This window comes from Mus caroli, unplaced genomic scaffold (genome assembly GCF_978045245.1).
Source record: "Mus caroli unplaced genomic scaffold, Mus_caroli_1 scaffold_4, whole genome shotgun sequence".
NCBI classification, from domain to species: domain Eukaryota; kingdom Metazoa; phylum Chordata; class Mammalia; order Rodentia; family Muridae; genus Mus; species Mus caroli.
In genome coordinates this window covers 201,559-222,670 of record NW_028227259.1, presented here as the reverse complement: position 1 = coordinate 222,670, position 21,112 = coordinate 201,559, and the positions used below count along the sequence as shown (strand labels likewise).

Sequence of the window (21,112 nt, the reverse complement as noted above, 5' to 3'; positions counted from 1 at the left end):
GAGATGAAGATGAAGCACGGTGGCTACCAGAGAGATTAATTCGTCAGGTAAACACAGATTCTGTCTCTTCTCGTAAGTATCATTCTAAAGACTAAAATTCCTCTTGTGCTTAGAGTTCAGCTGGGAGTGGAAGCTCTCAGAAAAAACTGTTTTCCTCTGAGCCAATTCCCCTACAGGAGGCCAGAGATTAGCTTTAGTTTTACAATTTGCATCTAAATAAAGTACCTTGACTTCTCCAAACAGAAAATTTACATTGCTACACTCTCATTGTTTAGAATTCTTCCTTTTCTCAAGCAGGTCAATCCACATTCTCTGGTTCTCCGCCCCTAAGAGCAAACAGGTGGTACTGCTAATCTCCCTTCCAAGGACATCCCAGCATGTGGTTTTCACTCTAAGATAAGATTTAGATTTACCAGGAGAGCTAGGGAAGTAGAAATTTCATATATATTTACAGAGATTAGTTCTTATTTTGATAGAGATGGGCTTAGTCCCTTAGCTGGCCTCTGGCTTTTCACCCTTGCTGTTACTGCAAGGTGTCCTTAGTTCCTCAGGCTATTGGGAATAACAGGTATGAAGAGGAAAGACTTTCAGCTCCTATTTTAACCAAAATTAGTGATGTTAATACTGACATAATTCTTGTCTAGGCCTTGCTAAATCTGAGGTTGACAAGTCTCATATAGAGACCGCGCATAACTCAGAATTGCGATACTGATTCATAATCATATGAATACAGTATGGGTACCGCTTGGCGCAGGAGATTACTGCGGAGGGAAGGTCCAGCTTGACCGTTTCTGAGTTCCCTGTGCAACACACCTGATTTCAAAGAGGTTGGTATCTGATTCCAGCTAAAAACCAAAAATACTTAAGGCTCTGCCTCCCCTCCCCAAAAGATACCAAGAGCCACAGATGTGAGTTGTTATAATGCTCACGGGAGGAATCAGGTCAATGTCCACCCAAGTCAAGGTTAAAGGCCCACTCATCTATGGATGAAAAGAATCATTTGATCACCTCTGTTAAGCATTGCCTATTTAAACTTAATTAATAGGGGGGAGAGAGGTTGGAGACCTTACTGTCGTAAGGGCAAGCCCTTCACTGCCTCCCACCCAAATAAAAAAAAGCCAACTGGCCTTGTACTAAAGAGCTGGTCTTACCCCTTCTCACTGTTTCCCCTGCCTGTCACCCAAAATTGCGGAGGATTATCAGCTCAGTGTTATTCTAAATTTGTTTAGTTAAACTCAGCCAGGGTTCCAACGCCCTACTTAAAATGCAAACAGGTAGCTACCTATTCAGCACTAATTAGCATTATAAAGTCAGAGCCTATTCTGTTAAGTGGTTTACTAGGATAATAAAGACAGTCTTAGCCAAATACAGTTTACCATTAGAAAAGTTAGGGAATCCCACGGAAACAGGTTTTTTCTTTAGCCCTAAGAACTCAGGCAGAACTATTGAACATAGATAATTTTTCTGCCTCAGGCCACCCCCTTTTTTATTTTTGTTTTGTTAACTAATGGGAGGAAATGTGGCCTCCCTTCCCCCAGCCTGGAACCTGTTTGCTCAAGGGTGGAGCTACCTGCTCATTCGTCCTGCCACGCCTACTGCTGGAACCTGCCTTTGCTGCCTGGAGGCACACATGTGTTCGTCCTGCTACTGGACCCTGAGTTACTTGGCAGGAAGTTGGGTTCCCTCCCCCTTCCTTTATAACTGAGTGTCTGAAAATAGTAAAATTGAGCCTTGATCAGAATATTCGTTGTCTTGGCTCCATTGTTTCTTCCGCCCCGTCTAGATTCCTCTCTTTTCAGTTCGAACTGCCATTCTCAGTTGAACCGTTCGTGTTGTGGACTGCGGGCAGGCCGCAACACTAAGCCACTGGGTGTGGTTGTTTGAATATGCTTGTCTTGTGGAGTGTCATTATTAAGAGGTGAAGCCATATTGAAGTAGACTTAGTCTTGTTGCAGGAATTGTGTCACTGTGGGGGTGGGAATTAAGACCCTCCTCCTGGCTACGAATGACAGACTTCTCATGTTAAAATTCAGAAAAGGATGTAAATTCTTAGTTCATAGTTCAGTCAAATGCTGTGACTATCTGGAACTAAGAACTAATAAGCCAGCTCTAATTCAAAGTTGTTTTTATTAAAGTTGCTTTGGTCATGCTGTCTCTGAACAGCACTAGAAACCCTAAGTAAGTCAGACATTGCCAACTAGAGTGAGATATTGACATAGTAGGCCTGACCATGTGTTGTTTGGAGGAATGTGGATTTAGGGACTTTTGATTTGGAAAGTAGTGCAATGCATTAAGCAGTGCCTTTGTCCCATCCTACAAGAAATGTGGAAGTAGTTGGTGCTGAGGGTGACTGATAGTGACTCAAGAGGTTTCATAGGTGAACGATGTCAGTATGTGACATAGAAACTGTTTTGTGGTATTTTAGTGAAGAATCTGGCTGCTTTTGCCATTATCTGAAAAGATTGAGAGGCACAGGGTAGCATGAAGAGAGTCAGAAAAATTGCTTGACAAAGGAAGTCTAAGAAGAGCCCAGCATACACTTTGTCCTCTGGTTTACTCTCATGAAAAGTGTTTTGATGAATTTTACCAAGATGATGATAAAAGAAAAATACAGAATATGAAGTGCAAGACATAAAGGAGCACTAGGAAGTGAAATGGAGCTAGATTCTGTGTGATAACCTGATGAGATAACCAGATTATGGGAGTGAGACTCTCAGGGAAAAATCCCAACCAGCTAAGCTTATTGTGTTCGCACAAGAGCTAGCAATAGTTATGTCATATTCAGCAGTATTACCTGGGTATTGCTTTTATTCATACTTTATTTGTACTTTTAATGTGGCATGAACTATTCTCCAGAAATGGAGGATCCTTTTGTGATCCAGAGCTTGAGGCTGGATGCACAGGCTCTTGATTTCGATCCTGAAGAACAGTGACCATGAAAAGCTTAAGGGATCTCCACATTCAAGGCCAGTGTAGAACAGAGAGAGTTGCAGGTAGACAAAAGCTCTGGTCCAGGCATGGTAGACCTTGCCATTAATCCCAGCATTTAGAAGACATAGCCATGAAGATCTCTGAGTTCAAGGTCAGTCTACAGAGCAGGACTGTCAAGCTTAGGCAGCAAATGAAATCATTAAAAATGGAGATTTGGTGATGACATAATAGAAGAAGGAGCACATTTTCCAGCCCCAGCAAGAAGCATAATGTGGCAGCTTCAGCAACACGACTCTGCTTTTAGGGTCAAGAGTAGAGGGGTTTCCTGGAACAATTGATACTGCTTAGTAGGAGCTTAGAAATTAGCAGTGGTTATGAAGAGACCAGAACTACTGAGATAAAATCTGTGGCGTGTGTTCTGAGAGCATAGAGAAACTGTTCCAGAGAGTGAAGGATATGCATCTATTGCAACTGGACTAAGTAATGTGCAAGAATCACCCAGTGGTACAGGCTTTGAAAATATGAAGGGGACATGGAGGGCAACTGAGGCTTGGCAGTGTGAGAGGCATGGGAAGGCCATTGGTGAAAGTAAAGCCTCAGTTGCAGCAGATGTCCCAGCACTAAAGGGGTCATGCTAATACGTTTAAGCTTGACACAATGAAGAGAGCCTTTGAGAGGATATTAGTGAAGCTATATTGCAACAGAATATTCAAGCTTATTAGTGATGTCAGCTTATTATGGGATGACTATCATGAATAGCCCTAGTGGAGTGGAGACAACCATGCAAAGGTGGGGAAGTGACCTATGCTCGTGGAGCAGCCCAGATCATCACACGTGGATTCCACACATTGGAACAAGGAGTTGTAAGGTTGAAGCTGCCTTGGTATGATGGCTATTTCTGATTGTCAACTTGATGATTCGGGAATGAATTAAAAGCCAGAAAGGGAGGGGACACCTGTGAATTAGAGTGAGAGGATGGGGAGGACACAGGCTTCTTATTCGGATCTTGGCGTGGAGATACTGAAGCAGATTGGCCATGAAAAGCTTAGGTCCAGGCAAGGTATACATGCTTTTAATCACAGGAGTCTGAGGAAAGCATATCTGAGTTCATGGTCAGCCTGGAACAAAGCAAGTTACATATTCAGGTGTTTTGGCACACATCTGTAATCTTGGATACACCTTCTACTGGAGGCCCACATATGGACATTGAAGAAGGAAGACTCACTCTTCTTCACCTGCTTGTATTAGTTTGCCAGCATATGTGTTGGAACCTACTTCTTCAGGGTTCTAGCTTATACAGAGGTTTGGATAAAAGACTAGCCTTGTGGTGCTGAGCAACTACTAGGTTTTTGGACTTCCCATTCACTACTGCCCATTGTTGGGTTAGTTGAACTACTACAGACACTATGTCTTAAAAATCAGTTGCCTTTTTATAGACTGAGCATGGCAGATCTTTCCTTCTAATGTTTCTTTCTTCACATTTGAAGTTTTGTCATATGCGTTTTCCATTTGCTTACTTGGAGTTACACTCTATATTTTTATGACTATATCAAAGTGTGTTGCTTTCCTCATTTCTTCCTCCATCTGTTTATCATTTTAATAAAGAGTGCTAATGATTTTTTTAGTTCATTTTGTTTCTAGATCAGTTGTAGGTGATTTCTGGTAGACCCTCTGGCATCACTTACATATACTATGATATCATGGGCAAAAAGCAATCCTTTGACTTCTTCTTCCTCATTTCCATCCACTTGATCCCCTTTAGGTGTCTTATTGCTCAACAAGAATTCAAGTACTTTGTTGAATGGATAGGAAGAGAGTGAGTAGCCTTGTCTCAGCCCTGAATTTAGTGAAATTAATTTAAGTTCATCTTCATTGATTTGATGTTGTCTATTGCTTTGGTGCTTATTGCTTTTATTATGTTTAGGTATGTATCTTGTGTTTTTCTATGCTGGAGGACTTTAAAAAATTTTTATTTTCTTTTTTTTTATTCTTTATTTTTTATGTTATTTTCTTTATATACATTTCAAATGTTATCATGAAAGTTCCCTATACCCTCACCCCACTCTGCTCCCCTACCCACACACTCCTGCTTCTTGGCCATGGCATTCCCTTGTACTGGGGCATATAAAGTTTGCAATACCAAGGGGCCTCTCTTCCCAGTGAAGGCCAAATACACGTGCAGCTAGAGATACGAGCTCGGGGAGTACTAATTAGTTCATATTGTTGCTCCACCTATAGGGTTGCAGACCCCTTGAGCTCCTTGGGGACTTTCTCTAACTCCTCCATTGGGGGCCCTGTGTTCTATCCTATAGCTGACTGTGAGCATCCACTTTTGTATTTGCCAGGCACTGGCATAGCCTCATACGAGACAGCTATACCAGGGCCCCTTCAGCAAAATCTTGCTGGCATATGCAATAGTGTCTGGGTTCGGTGACTGATTATGGAATGGATCCCCGGGTAGGGTAGTCTCTGGATAGTCCATCCTTTCATCTTAGTTCCAAACTTTGTCTCTGTAACTCCTTTCATGGGTATTTTGTTCCCTATTCTAAGGAGGAAGGAAGTATCCACCCATTGGTCTTCCCTCTTCTTGATTTTCTTGTGTTTTGCAAATTGTATCTTGGGTGTTCTATGTTTCTGGGCTTATATCCACTTATCAGTGAGTGCATATCTAATGACTTCTTTTGTGATTGGGTTACCTCACTAAGGATGATATCCTCCAGATACATCCATTTGTCCAAGGATTTCATAAATCCATTGTTTTTAATAGCTGAGTAGTACTCCATTGTGTAAATGTACCACATTTTCTGTATCCATTCTTCTGTTGAAGGACATCTGGGTTCTTTCCAGTTTCTGGCTATTATAAATAAGGCTGCTATGAATATAGTGTAGCATGTGTTCTTATTACCAGTTGGAGCATCTTCTGGATATATGCCCAGGAGAGGTATTGCTGGATTTTCTGGTAGTATTATGTCCAATTTTCTGAGGAACCTCCAGACTGACATCCAGAGTGGTTGTACAAGCTTGCAATCCCACCAGAAGTGGAGGAGTGTTCCTCTTTCTCACCATCCTCGCGAGCATCTATTGTCCCCTGAATTTTTGATCTTAGCCATTCTGAGGTGTGAGGTGGAATCTTAAGGTTGTTTTGATTTACATTTCCCTGATGATTAAGGATGTTGAACATTTTTTTTTCAGGTGCTTCTCAGCCATTCTATATTCCTCAGTTGAGAATTCTTTGTTCAGCTCTATGCCCCATTTTTAAATGCGGTTATTTGGTTTTCTGGAGTCCATCTTCTTGAGTTCATATATATTGGATATTAGTCCCCTATCTGATGTAGTTTTGGTAAAGATTCTTTCCCAATATGTTGGTGGCCTTTTTGTCTTATTGACAGTGTCTTTTGCCTTATAGAAGCTTTGCAATTTTATGAGGTTCCATTTGTCAATTCTCAATCTTACAGAACAAGCCATTGCTGTTCTATTCAGGAATTTTTCCTCTGTGCCCATATCTTTGAGGCTTTTCCCCACTTTCTCTTCTATAAGTTTCAGTGGTTCTGGTTTTATGTGGAGTTCCTTGATCCACTTAGACTTGACCTTAGTACAATGAGATAAGAATGGATCAATTCACATTCTTCTACATGATAACCGCCAGTCGTGCCAGCACCATTTGTTGAAATTGCTGGTTTCTTTCCACTGGATGGTTTTAGCTCCCTTGTCAAAGATCAAGTGACCAGAGGTATGTGGGTTCATTTCTGGGTCTTCAATTCTATTCCATTGGTCTACCTGTCTGTTGCTATACCAGTACCATGCAGTTTTTATCACAATTGCTCTGTAGTACAGCTTTAGGTCAGGCATGGTGATTCCATCAGAGGTTCTTTTATCATTGAGAAGAGTTTTTACTATCCTAGATTTTTTTGTTATTCTAGATGAATTTGCAAATTGCCCTTTCTAACTCAGTTTAGAATTGAGTTGGAATTTTGTTGGGGATTGCATTGAATCTGTAGATTGCTTTTGGCAAGATAGCCATTTTCACTATATTGATCCTGCCAATCCATGAGCATGGGAGATCTTTCCATCTTCTGAGATCTTCTTTGATTTCTTTCTTCATAGACTTGAAGTTCTTATCATACAAATCTTTCACTTCCTTATTTGAGTCACACCAAGGTATTTTATATTGTGTGTGACTATTGTTAAAGGTGTTGTTTCCCTAATTTCTTTCTCAGCCTTTTTATCCTTTGTGTAGAGAAAGGCCACTGATTTGTTTGAGTTAATTTTATATCCAGTTACTGTACTGAAGCTGTTTATCAGGTTTATGAATTGTCTGGTGGAATTTTTAGGGTCACTTATATATACTATCATATCATCTGAAAAAAGTGATACTTTGACTTCTTCCTTTCCAATTTGTATCCCCTTGACCTCCTTTTGTTGTCGAATTGCTCTGTCTAGGACTTCAAGTACTATATTGAATAGGTATGGAGAAAGTGGGCAGCCTTGTCTAGTCCCTGATTTTAGTGGGATTGCTTCCAGCTCCTCACCATTTACTTTGATGTTGGCTACTGGTTTGCTATAGATTCCTTTTATTATGTTTAGGTATGGGCCTTGAATTCCTGATCTTTCCAAGACTTTTATCATGAATGGGTGTTGGATTTTGTCAAATGTTTTCTCTGCATCTAACGAGATGATCATGTGGTGTTTTGTCTATGAGTTTGTTTATATAGTGGATTACGTTGATGGATTTCCATATATTAAACCATCCCTGCATCCCTGGGATGAAGCCTACTTGGTCATGATGAATGATGATTTTGATGTGTTATTGGATCCAGTTTCCGAGGATTTTATTGAGTATTTTTGACCAATATTCATAAGGGAAATGGGTCTGAAATTCTCTATCTTTGTTGGGTCTTTATGTGGTATAGGTATCAGAGTAATTGTGGCTTCATAGAATGAATTGGGTAGAGTACCTTCTGTTTCTACTTTGTTGAATAGTTTGAGAACTGGAATTAGCTCTTCTTTGAAGGTGTGACAGAACTCTGCACTAAACCCACCTGGTCCTGGGCTTTTTTTTTTTTTTTTTTTTTTTTTTTTTTGGTTGGGAGACTATTAATGACTGCTCCTATTTCTTTAGGGGATATAGGACTGTATAGGTCATTAATCTGATCCTGATTTAACTTTGGTACCTGGTATCTGTCTAGAAATTTGTCCATTCCATTCAGGTTTTACAGTTTGTTGAATATAGCCTTTTGTAGAAGGATCTGATGGTGTTTTGGATTTCCTCAGGATCTGTTGTTAGGATACTGTCCCTGTGCCCTCTAGTGAGTCTGGCTAAGGGTTTATCTATCTTGTTGATTTTTTCAAAGAACCAGCTCTTGGTTTGGTTGATTCTTTGATCAGTTCTTTTTGTTTCAGCTTGGTTGATTTCGCCCCCGAGTTTGATTTTTTCCTGCCATTTACTCCTCTTGAGTGAATTTGCTTCCTTTTGTTCTAGGGCTTTTAGGTGTGCTGTCAAGCTGCTAGTGTATGCTCTCTCTAGTTTCTTTTTGGAGGCACTCAGAGCTATGAGTTTCCCTCTTAGAAATGCTTTCATTGTGTCCCATCGGTTTGGGTATGTTGTGGCTTCATTTTCATTAAACTCTAAAAGTCTTTAATTTCTTTCTTTATTCCTTCCTTGACCAAGGTATCATTGAGGAGAGTATTATTCAGTTTCCACGTGAATGTTGGCTTTCTATTATTTATGTTGTTATTGAAGATCAGCCTTAGTCTGTGGTGATCTGATAGGATGCATGGAATAATTTCAATACTTTTGTATCTGTTAATGCCTGTTTTGTGACCAATTATATGGTCGATTTTGGAGAAGGTATGATGAGGTGCTGAGAAGGTATATCCTTTTGTTTTAGGATAAAATGCTCTGTAGATATCTGTTAAATCCATTTGTTTCATAACTTCTCTTAGTTTCACTGTGTCTCTGTTTAGTTTCTGTTTCCAGGATCTGTCCATTGATGAGTGGGGTGTTGAAGTCTCCCACTATTATTGTGTGAGGTGCAATGTGTGCTTTGAGCTTTACCAAAGTTTCTTTAATGAATGTGGCTGCCCTTGCATTTGGATCATAGATATTCAGAATTGAGAGTTCATCTTGGAAGATTTTATCTTTGATGAGTGTGAAGTGCCCCTCCTTGTCTTTTTAGATAACTTTGGGTTGGAAGTCGATTTTATTCTATATTAGAATGGCTACTCCAGCTTGTTTCTTCAGATCATTTGCTTGGAATATTGTTTTCCAGAGTTTCATTCTGAGGTGGTGTCTGTCTTTTTCCCTGAGATGGGTTTTCTGTAAGCACCATAATGTTTGGGTCCTGTTTGTGTAGCCAATCTGTTAGTTTATGTCCTCTTATTGGGGAATTGATTCCATTGATATTAAGAGATATTAAGGAAAAGTAATTGTTGCTTTCTGTTATTTTTGTTGTTAGAATTAGGATTCTGTTCTTGTGGCTGTCTTCTTTTAGGTTTGTTGAAGGATTACTTTCTTGCTTTTTCTAGGGCCTAGTTTCTGTCCTTGTATTGGTGTTTTCCTGTTATTATCCTTTGAAGGGCTGGATTCATGGAAAGATATTGTGTGATTTTGGTTGTTTCATGGAATACTTTGTTTTTTCCATCTATGGTAATTGAGAGTGTTGCTGGGTATAGTAGCCTGGGCTGGCATTTTTATTCTCTGAGTGTCTGTATAACATCTGTTCAGGATCTTCTGGCTTTCATAGTCTCTGGTGAGAAGTCTGGAGTAATTCTAATAGGCCTTCCTTTATATGTTACTTGACATTTTTCCCTTACTGCTTTTAGTAGTCTGTCTTTATTTAGTGCATTTTTTGTTCTGATTATTATGTCTCGGGAGGAATTTCTTTTCTGGTCCAGTCTGTTTGCAGTTCTGTAGGCTTCTTGTATGTTCATGGGCATCTCTTTTTTTAGGTTTGGGAAGTTTTCTTCTATAATTTTGTTGAAGATATTTGCTGGCCCTTTAAGTTGAAAAACTTCATTCTTATCTACTTTTATTATCCATAGGTTTGGTTTTCTCATTGTGTTCTGGATTTCCTGAATGTTTTGAGTTAGGATCTCTTTGCATTTTGCATTTTCTTTGATTGTTGTGTCCATGTTCTCTATGGAATCTTCTGCACCTGGAATTCTCTCTTCCATCTCTTGTATTCTGTTGCTGATGCTCGTATCTATGGCTCCTGATTTCTTTCCTAGGGTTTCTATCTCCAGAGTTGTCTCCCTTTGGGTTTTCTTTATTGTTTCTATTCCCATTTTTAGATCTTGGATGGTTTTGTTCAATTCCATCACCTGTTTGGTAGTGTTTTCCTTTATCTTTCTAAGGGATTTTTGTGTTTCCTCTTTAAAGGCTTCTAGGTATTTACCTGTGTTTTCCTGTACTTCCTTCTTAAAGTCCTTCTTCATCATCATGAGAAGTGACTTTAGATCCATGTCTTGCTTTTCTGGTGTGATGGTGTATCCAGGACTTGCTAAGGTGGGAGAGTTTGGTTCTGATGATGCCAAATAACCTTGGCTTCTGTTGCTTCTGTTCTTATGCTTGCCTCCTGCCATCTGATTATCTCAAGTGCTTATTGCCCTCAATATATCTGATTGGAGCCTGTCCTTCCTATAATCCCAATTGATTCAGGACTCCTCAGAGTCCAGCTTTCTCTGTGATCCTTTGCTTGTGGGCTCCTGTGAACCTGAGGTTCTGGGTGTGTCAGAGTTTTTGGCAGTCAATCTTCCTCTGAGACCCTGAAATACTGGTGTGACCCAGCTTCTGTTATCCTGGGATCCTGTTGTCCTAAGATTCTGGGCGTGTTACAGTGCCTGGAATTGGTGTCTCCTTTGAGGACCATAAAGCTGTCTGGTCAGTGATCCTAAGATCGAGTGAAGAGTCCTCTGGGGACTGTTGGGGTGTCCACTGATTCCGGGCCCAAGGTGACCCAGTGCTGGTGCCAATTGGAAGGGACTTGTGCCTTTGGTCAAGCAGGTTTTCTGCTTCCCTTCTGCTGTCTCAGGTTCCGTGTGATTGGATTGGAATAGATGTTGTGTTCCACTCACTTGTGATCCTAAGATTGCGTCGAGTCTTTTAGGGACCGTGGTGTGTCCAGTGACTCCTTGCCCTAGGTGACCCCTCATTTACATTTCAAATGCTATTCTGAAAGTCCCCTATACCCTCACTGGCCTCCCCACCCTGCTCCCCAATCCACCCACTCCTGATTCCTGTCCCTGGCATTCACTTGTATTGGGATTAATAATATGAACTAACCAGTGCCCAGCAGAACTGTGTCTCTAGTTGCATATGCCCCCCTCTTCTTTCTTGATTTTGATAATCTCTCTGCCTTTTATTTCATTTGGGTAATGGGTTGTCTGTGTTCTTGATTTTCTTAAAGAACTAGCTCTTGGATTCCTTGACTCTTTTTATTATTCTCTTTGTTTCTAATTGATTGATTCCTGTTTATATCCTGCCTTCAAATCCAACCAGTCTCTCAATGGGATGAGGCTTTGCCTCACCTTGGGAACTGCAGCATGTAATAAACAAAGCTCTTGCTGTTCTCTGTGGTGTGTGATGCACATGACATCCTCACTAAAACCCCTTCATAGCCAGGTTTAAGGGTGTATTGAAGCAGTCTACTATGTCAGTGTTACCTGCAAGGAGACATTAACAGAGGTCTGTACATACTTCCACAATATTTTCCACCATGGTCTTTCGAGTCCTATTGGAAAAAATTATAATGGGATCATGAGTGCACACACACACACACACACACACACACACACACACACACACACACACACCACAGACAAAAATCATTTGTGGGAGATATGTTCCTTCTACCATGTCGTTCCCAAGGAAGAAACTCATGTTTCTAGGTTTGGCACCAAGGATGAATACCAGTTGATCCATCTCATTAGCTGATCATCTCAACCAAATCATTTCTTTCTTTTTTTCTTGTTTTGTTTTGTTTTGTTTTTCGAGACAGGGTTTCTCTGTATAGTCCTGGCTGTCCTGGAACTCACTTTGTAGACCAGGCTGGCCTCGAACTCAGAAATCTGCCTGCCTCTGCCTCCCAAGTGCTGGGATTAAAGGCATGCGCCACTACACCTGGCTCCCAAATCATTTCATGATCTCTTTATCTGTATTCATGTTCTATGTGATTTTGTGTGTGTGTGTGTGTGTGTGTGTGTGTATGTGTGCTTTATTGACATTGTGTGCAAATTATTTGCACCCTTTGAATAATGAACCCATTAACAAAAAGACATCACAAACGGAATCACTGGAGGAAGCTTGGCAGGGCAGGGGGGGTGAGAGTGGGGGCAGTTAGCCTTAGAGTGACTTGACAGCCCCTGTGGTTACTCTCGTTTTGTTGCAGGTTACACCTTAAATGCAATTGCGTTTTTTATTTTATTTTTCTTCTGCTGTTGCCCTTAGAGTAGTGATGAACATACTATATTGTGAATGCTGGGAAATACTCTGCCACTGAATTACATCCCAGGGCTGGAACCCAATTCATCTTCTACAACAATTACAGTGCAGCCTGGATGAAGACACTCAGCGGACAATGTGGCCATCTCAAGACTGGTTCACAAGAATGGCTTACAAAATGCTTTTAAGACTGGGAATGTTTAGCTATCTGGGAGAGAAAATAAGGAACTGCTGTCCACACTGTACATTAAGGACCGCTTAGTCTGTTAAAGGCTGACATGGATTATTGACTCATGTCACATGTGCAAGTAGAAAAATCCAGGTTAATGTATGCATCTGGTAACATTTACTAAACACACCACCACACCTGAGTAGACTTATCAAGACCCAGTTCCCTCCAGGTTCCAAGATATTCAACGAGTCCCCACAAGTACAATAGTAACATGGTTGTGTGGTCTCAATCTAGTCTCACCTCGTTCCTAGTGCACTGCTGATGAACTTCTCTCTGTCAGTTCATAGAAACCAGAAGACCTAAAGTAGAGAGTAACCAAAGCCTCTATCCTGATACTCTGACTGCTGAGAGTGTAAATGTTCTGTGTGTCAATAAGTATTTGTGGATTACTTCTGCTACACTATAACTCTCTGACCAATCTCCAGTCTCAATAAATACTTCCATTCCATGAATTGGACAGCAGTCACCTGGAAGAAGCACTTCCTCAATATACTCCCAGATCTGGTGTGACAAAAGGGCAGCTGCATATGACCTTCCAAGTTTCTCCACATGCACGGGCATGCTCTCCACCAGAAACATGTGGACACAGCTGCAGGTTCCAGTCAGTGTGGCTGCTCTTGAGCTTCCTCCCCACATTGCTCATTTTAAGATACGTTTGTTGTTACTAAGAGGGTTTCATCATCCCAACACAGCCTACCGGAGTCCAGTCTCAATTCTGAAATTTAAGGATAGGCCTAATCTACATGGTCATCCTAGATTAGAAGTGCAAGATCTGCTCTGAAATTGAAAATAACAGATGCTGGGTCATGATCCTGAACACACAATGAGCAGTGGTAACATCAGAGTCCTGCATACATGCCTGGCAAGCCTAGAAGATTGAACATGCACAGCTCAAGCATCTCCTGAGATTTCTCCCCTTAATTGCAGGTAATCCAGTCCACCTAATACAACACATGCACTAGAAGGACAAACAGCACCAGCAAAAGGTGTGGGGATGTCACACAGCTTAGAAAATCTGCTGCTCTCTCAAAAGACCCACATGGGACCTAACAGTCATCCAAAACAGGGCCTACTATTCCTTCTTTTGGCCTCTGAGGTTACTATACTCAGGAAGAGCTGCAGACATATCGTAGGAAAACAACCATTCACATAAGTAAAAATGACTCTAAACAGCACAAAAACCAAACCAACCAAACAAACAAACAAAAATCACGGCAAATTATGTTCATGGACAAGAGCATCTATCAAATACTATTTCAGAGCCTGACTTGGAAGGCCGTATCTCTAGTGTGGTTGTCAGTGATGCTGTATTGCAAGCAAAACTGAGGCATATGGCTCTGGCCTTCTTGATTTATTTCATATTCCTTTGTGAATGTTTTTATTTCCTCAGCAGCAGCAGAGCAATGACTGTATATTACTCAATATCTGGTCCACAGTGTCAGTCAAGAACGTACATTATAGAGTGCTATATTTTAGGTATAGGAGAATGTATGTTAGCATGAATACAGTATCACAGTGATTACATGATAAAGTGTGTTTATATGGGGCAAGTCACATTATTCACAAGAGACCACTGTCTTGTATACACCTTGGTGACATTGAGTTCACTCTGTAGCCCAGGCTGCCTGGTACTCACAGAGATCCTTCTCTGGCTGTGGGTTCTAGGTTTACAGGAGGGGAGAGAAATCTGAATAAGGAAGATGGTCTTAAGAGCCAAGAGTTGTAAATCAATTTTTATTCATAAGAAATATAATGCTTAAAAAACAGGCTTTAAAAGTACAGTTAATATAAGTAGATAAAATAAAAAAACCAAACATGAATACCAATAATAAGAACATATAATTTCCCAAAACCCTAAAAAAGAATAAAACAATAAACAATAAAAAGCAAAACTTCAACCAAAACTCTAACAGAAAAATATTGTACATTAGCATTCTTTCACTGCATATTAAGTAGTACAGACATACAGCCTGTATCTCCTCTTGGACTGCTGTTGACAAGGTAGTCACCTCAGTCCTCTCTCAAGGGGTGTTGCCAGAACAGGAAAGGGAATAACACCCTGAATCACCTGGCCCACTGGTTTCCTCCTATTCACACTGAGGAAATGAACTGTGTGGAAGAAGATTCATCCAAGGAAGATTGTGGATATTGGGGATGGAGTTCAGCAGGGGGCTCCTGAGGTGGAAACTAATTCTGCAGGAGGCTCTCTTCCTGGGCTGTGAAAATTTCAACTCTTGCTGGAGTCTCTGAGTCCTAGGAGAGGAAGGCAGTTCTAAAGGCACAGACTTAGTGGAGACCTAAATGTCAGCTGTCAGACTGCTGTCTCCCACCACCTCAACAGGACAGTTAACACTGATCTATTAACTGAAACCATTGCTGTTATATACATGCAGGGCAAAATGTCAAACAACACTCACAAACACATGGACTGACAAGCTGCCACTCCTATTTCTATCTGAGGAAATCAAGAATTGGGCAATAGGAAGAGACCTCATTGGATTACAAAAAGAAAGGAGAAACCCTTAAGCCCCCCAGATTAATGACAATGAAAGGACTCATTGGTATTTGCATTTTGATTTTAACCCTGCAAGGTTCTTCCCACCTCAAGTCACATGACCCTTGCATGACCTCTGTCCCAGGACCTAGATGCTGCTCAAAGATCTGCATGCCATCCCACTTATCATGAACACATGTAGAAATGTGGCATGTTATTCATCTGTCACCCTTTCTAGACTTCAGATTAAAGCAGAGCATCAAGGTCCACTTGCCAATGATTTAGTTTGCCTCACAAGAGGCTAACTTCCCAGAATATGTGTGTATAAAAAGAGCAATGAACAGCCACATTCCATGACGTGGGTGGCTGGTTGGGAGTGTGGATTAGAAAGGTGGTAGGGGAAAACAAAGATGAATCCAATGGGGCAAATGGTGTCAGACAGTATTAGCTTGACTGAGCTGCTTGTCCCTACCTGAAGTTGTTGGGTCTCGAGGTTGCTGGTCTGTTCCTGTTCTTCTTTACCATTCAGATTCATATCAACCAGACATTTCTGAATGGGGGCCCAATCAATCTGTACTTCCTTGCTCTCCTGCTTCAGTGGGACAGGCATCTTCTTAATTAGATTCTTTTCCATGAGCCAGCTATGTAGGTTTCTGGAAACACCCTCTGCATAGTAAGATCCTGCAGCCTCCTCCCATTCCTATGTACAGGCCCATTAAGCCCATCAGGACCCTGATTCCTATGAAGACTTAATGCAATACCTCTCAATAAATCTATGACAGCAAACAGCCATTTCAGGAAAGAAGAATTTATAGCTGCAGCCCAAACACCAATAAGGGTCCATGTATCTCCAAAAGAATGAGGCACTGGGGTAACATCAATTAGTGGAGTGCAAATACCATCAGGGTAAGTCAAAAGAACCAAGGGGAGGGCATTCTATCCTTGTGTTATGTCTCACTCAGCTCTCTAAAACACTACCTGAGAACCAGACTCTCAGTACTGCATAATAACCATGCACATTCACTCTTCTATTGAGAGGCTTCTAAGGATGCTTGGACAATGCTGGGAGGGGTAACAGTCTCTTATGGGTTTATGAAAACTGAGTTTATTATCCCAAGGCACACTGATGGCTAAAAGCAGAAGGGGTAGAACCAGAACTGCAGAATCTCCAGTCCATAAACCAAGGAAGGCAGAATTGCCATTCCACAATTGATGGGCTCACTGACTGGTACTTACAAATAAAAGTTTATCTCCTTCTTGAGCTCATAGAATGGATTTATCTTCTGGAAGGGCCTGGTCCTAGGAAGACAGAACTCCATGAATATGGGCCTTTAGGATCACATTTCTCAGGCTGAGTGCTGGACTACCCCAGCCATGGAAAGCACATTCTGGATTCTATATACTGGGATGATCTTCAGCTTCGAAATTTGTTATCCTTGTCCAGGGCAGCAGAAGCTAAGCATCAAGATGGAGGGTTCCCTGGCTCCCTGTGTTCAATCAGTAGGGTTGGATGTTGCCATATAACCAGCTATGTTCTCAAGAGCCTAGGCCTCACGTCTTTGCCCACCAGAAACCTGTGATTACATTTTTCCTGTTTTCACAACTGGGGTTGTAAATCCTGAATAACTTATACCGTAGAAACAGACCTTGCGCATAACCCTGGAGATGTGATCAGACATCACCACAGCTTTATAATATGCCCAAAGGATACAAGTGTATGCACAATTGTGACCACATAAGCAAAGAAGAGTGTTGAATAAAGTCAGGGCTCTGAGACTTCAGAACTAACATCAGCTTGAAATTGTTATGAAGATAAATCCTCAAGCCAAACACAGACTCCATAGGTTCCCAAGTTTGGAGGGAAAATTAAACATACAAAACTAATGCACATGTAGGTTCCTGTGCACAAACACAGACTCACAGACTTGAACACACACACACACACACACACACACACACACACACACACACACACACACACACACACACACACATACACGGAGAAAAGGAAATAGTCAGAGAATGAGAGCCAGAGACAGAAACAGAGCACAATTAGATGCAAAAGTAATTTATGCGGTGGTGTGAGTGGATGTGAGTGGCCGCCGGAGCTGCGGACGGTTTGCCCGAGCCCGTTAGCGCCGCCGGCCCAGAGTCCCGCTGCCGCCATGTCCCGATACCTGCGCCCCCCTAACACGTCTCTGTTCGTCAGGAACGTGGCGGACGACACCAGGTCTGAAGATTTACGTCGGGAATTTGGTCGTTATGGTCCAATAGTAGATGTTTATGTCCCACTTGATTTCTACACTCGGCGCCCAAGAGGATTTGCATATGTTCAATTTGAGGATGTTCGTGATGCTGAAGACACTTTACATAATTTGGACAGAAAAAGTAATTTATGCAACATTACTGTCTCTCAGTATAAGGAAAACAGACAAAAAGGAACAGGAATGAACCTCAGGCCTTCTAGACATGCACTGAGAAATAAAATGTGGGACCAGGTCCCTCTAGATACTACGAGGAGCTTCCAAGTACTCAGTCACCTGCCAGGCAAGTATAAACACTCACCACAAACTCACATCACCTAGAACCTCACAAAGCCACATCCTGTCAAGTGCTTTCCAAATGCATGCTGGGAACTCACTCTCCACTGCCTCTATCCCTGAATTCTTCATTCAGAATACAAGTCTTCTTTTCTACTGGAGGAAGCAGAAGAGTCCATTTCTCATCTCTCTCCTGATCAAGCTTCAGGTTCTGCCTCTCCACTATGAAGCATGCATGGACATGAGGTTGGGCATAGGGACGATCTGGTGGTACAGCTTCATAGAACCCACCTCCTTTAAAGGATAAGATGAGGCTGACATTGAAGACCCCAGACTGACACCACAGGTTTTGGAGCAAGGCATACCTCTTGTTCATGTATCCCCCTTCGAAAGCGATCAGGTGATCTCTCTACTCATTTCTCTTCTGGGTAATGAGGTGCAGCTCTGGTAACAGCCTCTCCTTTTCCTTTTTGAACTCATTCTCGCTTAGGTCACGTGCAGTGGATGATGTCTGTCTGTGAGTCCCTATATGTAGAAGAACAGAAGAATACTTTTATGTGAGAATGCAAAGAGTGTAGGCAGACCACCAAAAAAGAGAACATGCCTGGAAACTAGTGACACCAAAAAGAGTTTGGTCTGGCTTGAGATGCCTCCACAGTGGGTCTCAGTTCTACCAGTACTCTAGAGAGACCAGGAGATGTAAACAGCCAGGTGTTTCCTCTGCTTCCCTAAACCTGATTATTATTACCAGAGAGATGGCTTACTCAGGATGATTATCAACTGAACAGAGTGCAATTTGACTTCAGAGCCATCAGTTCTGTGGTTTCACAAATCAGATGGTAAAATCACAATTCTCAAGTACTTTAGTGGTTGGAGATGCTCAGATCTCCTACCCAGTTATGCTAGGCCCAGGACTTGGGCTTCAAAAGTCATGCAGTGGGAGAACATGGTCAGAATACTATCAATTCCCCCTATTGAAACACCAAACACCCAAGAAGTAGCAATAGGATCCCATCTCTGTCTGGGTGTATCCACTATGACAGGTCTGTGGTTACAGTATCAAAATGCCTGCCACTCACAAGTGGTGATAAAGAAAGGTAAAGTGGGAACTGTCATGGAGAGGAGGTCAGAGTAGTTCTGAGAACATAAGGTCATGGCCTGGAGCACAATTCTCTCCATCATACTACTCCCAAATAGCCACTGAGGTTAAAGAACCCTGAGAGTGAAATACAGTCATGGCCTTCCCTAAAAGGGCATAGGTTAGACACTCTGTGACTCCTGGTGGTCTCATTGAGTCCCCATGTAACACCCACAATCCTCAGTGAATGTAAATACTTGGAGTTCTTAGCATAACAGGTTTGGCCTTGCCAACTCCTGCTTAGGGGATGGAGAAAGTAATGTTCTGAAATCCTTGATGTTCAAGAATTTTGATAATTATGGAAATTCTTTTTCTACCCAGAGACTCCAGTTCCTGTGCATCATTACTAGAAAGGCCATCTCAGGCCACCCGTTCCTGGGAGCTCAACATCCACTTCCCAGGACTTACTCCACATTCCCCAAGTCCATCTCCTTCATCCTTCATTACTCTCAGATGGAAGGCCAGCATCCTTCCCCCTCTCTCTGGCCTCTCTCCCATCCACACTGGCTCTCCCAAAAAGATTGCTGAGTCGAGAAAACATGTCCACCAATGTAGAGGCTAGACACTGAGTGAGAATCCTAAGTGAGCTTGTTGCTACAACACTGGTGACATCACAGGAGATGCCAAGAACTCTTCTAGGACACAATAGATTTCCCAAGAAGGGATTGCTGATGTCATGGGCATCATGACTGGCATTGCCTAAGTAATTCCTATGTATCTAACTGAGTGTTTCCTTTGCGAACCCTTCTCAGAAATGTCCCATCCTACCTTAAAATTTCTTCAATCAGCAAATGAGCCATTAAAAACTACTGAGAAATCACACCAGTTTGAATATGCTGAGGTTTTGGGTGCTGAGCCATGGCTCCAGACATCTATCTTTGTTAACTTATAAAGAAAAACAAAAAGCCAAATCAAAACAAAACCACAGGGAGCACATATGAAGTGATCAGTTTTGATCAGGCCATTTTAGATATAACAATGCATAGTGACTCTGAATTGAAAGGGTCCTATATAAAGTTTTGTGGAACATTGTAAGATTAACAAATGTCATTCAGAACACAACAGGATGTGATCACCATGAGCTTGCTCTGAGTCAAGTTATTTTTCTATGTCAGTGATTGGCAGGCATATTACACCAACAATCTGAAATAGGGGCCAGACAGAGAACACAATGGCTGTAGCTATACTGGTGGGTATAACGCCTCAGCATTAGAAAACCCAGGTCTCTGTGACTAGGGCTGTCCTAGCAGTCCTAGGAGCCCCCACTTGTAAGCCTAGCTATTGGAAAATGGAAGTAGGATTATCTGAGCTGAAGGTTAACCTGGCAAGCCAGGTAGAGGACAATATGGGATATGTGAGACCCTGTTTCAGAAAACAACACTGAAACACTGAAGGTCAACCTACCAATTCTTGTCTATTATAAAGAACTTACCGCTCTCCCTCTACAAGTCTTTCTTTCTCGGAAGATGGAGAAGTGGAAAAGATCTTTCTATTCTATGGCCCTTGTTCTCTCTTTCACTAGGTCCACATTAAGAACAAATTAAAGTGGGTATCCCCATATGAACAAATGAGCAATATCCACTGCTGGTAGCATGATACTGTGCCTATGACTATCTCTAGCTTCCCTGAGTGTTGCTGCCCCTGCAGGAAGTATCAGGTGCTGAGGCCAAAGCCCAGAGAACCTTTCAAGTGGCTAGACAGAAACCATGATAGATACTCCACTTCCTTGTTCTTAGATTAAATCTAGCAGACACAGTGTGAATCTGGTGAGCTACTTAACCTTACATCTTACTTTTCCCTCCACCTTTCTGTGTTCAGTACCAGAAAGTGTTCATGCACCTCCATCCCAGATTTATCTTGTCATACTTCCCAGGGCATAGATTTTTTATATATATATAGAATTGGGTGTAGTCAAGCGGTTGCTGCCCTCAGTAAGATGCAACGAGTAAAAATAGCATGTGACCATAACCGTATTGTATTTCTTTACACAAGAATATTAGTTGAAATTTGAGCATAACTGAGGCCTTTTTGTGCCTAGACCTGGCTCACAGTGAAGGTGGGGGAACACCCTGGGTTTCTCTGCAGTGACAGGGTGAGGTGGAATGGGCACTGAGCAATCTGAGCAACACTGCTGAGGCCCCTCATTTCAGGTAACACACACATTGTCTGTTCTCAGTCCAAGGAGCTCCTGTTGAGGCCATGGACCTTGTCTAAACATGGTAAGGTCATGCAAACCTCTTTCCTAATGATACAAAGTTCTCTCTGATAATGCTTGCCCACTTACCATAACTGTAGCAAGTTTGTTATAAGCCAGCAGTCTATTTCATACTTTTGCTCT

At 41.8% G+C, this 21,112-nt stretch overlaps 1 pseudogene; it reads right to left on the bottom strand.

The window, feature by feature from the left end:
* Positions 1–14,693: 14,693 nt before the first annotated feature.
* The window catches only part of LOC147004877 (disks large homolog 5-like), a 28,124-nt pseudogene continuing 21,705 nt past the window's right edge, over positions 14,694–21,112 (bottom strand).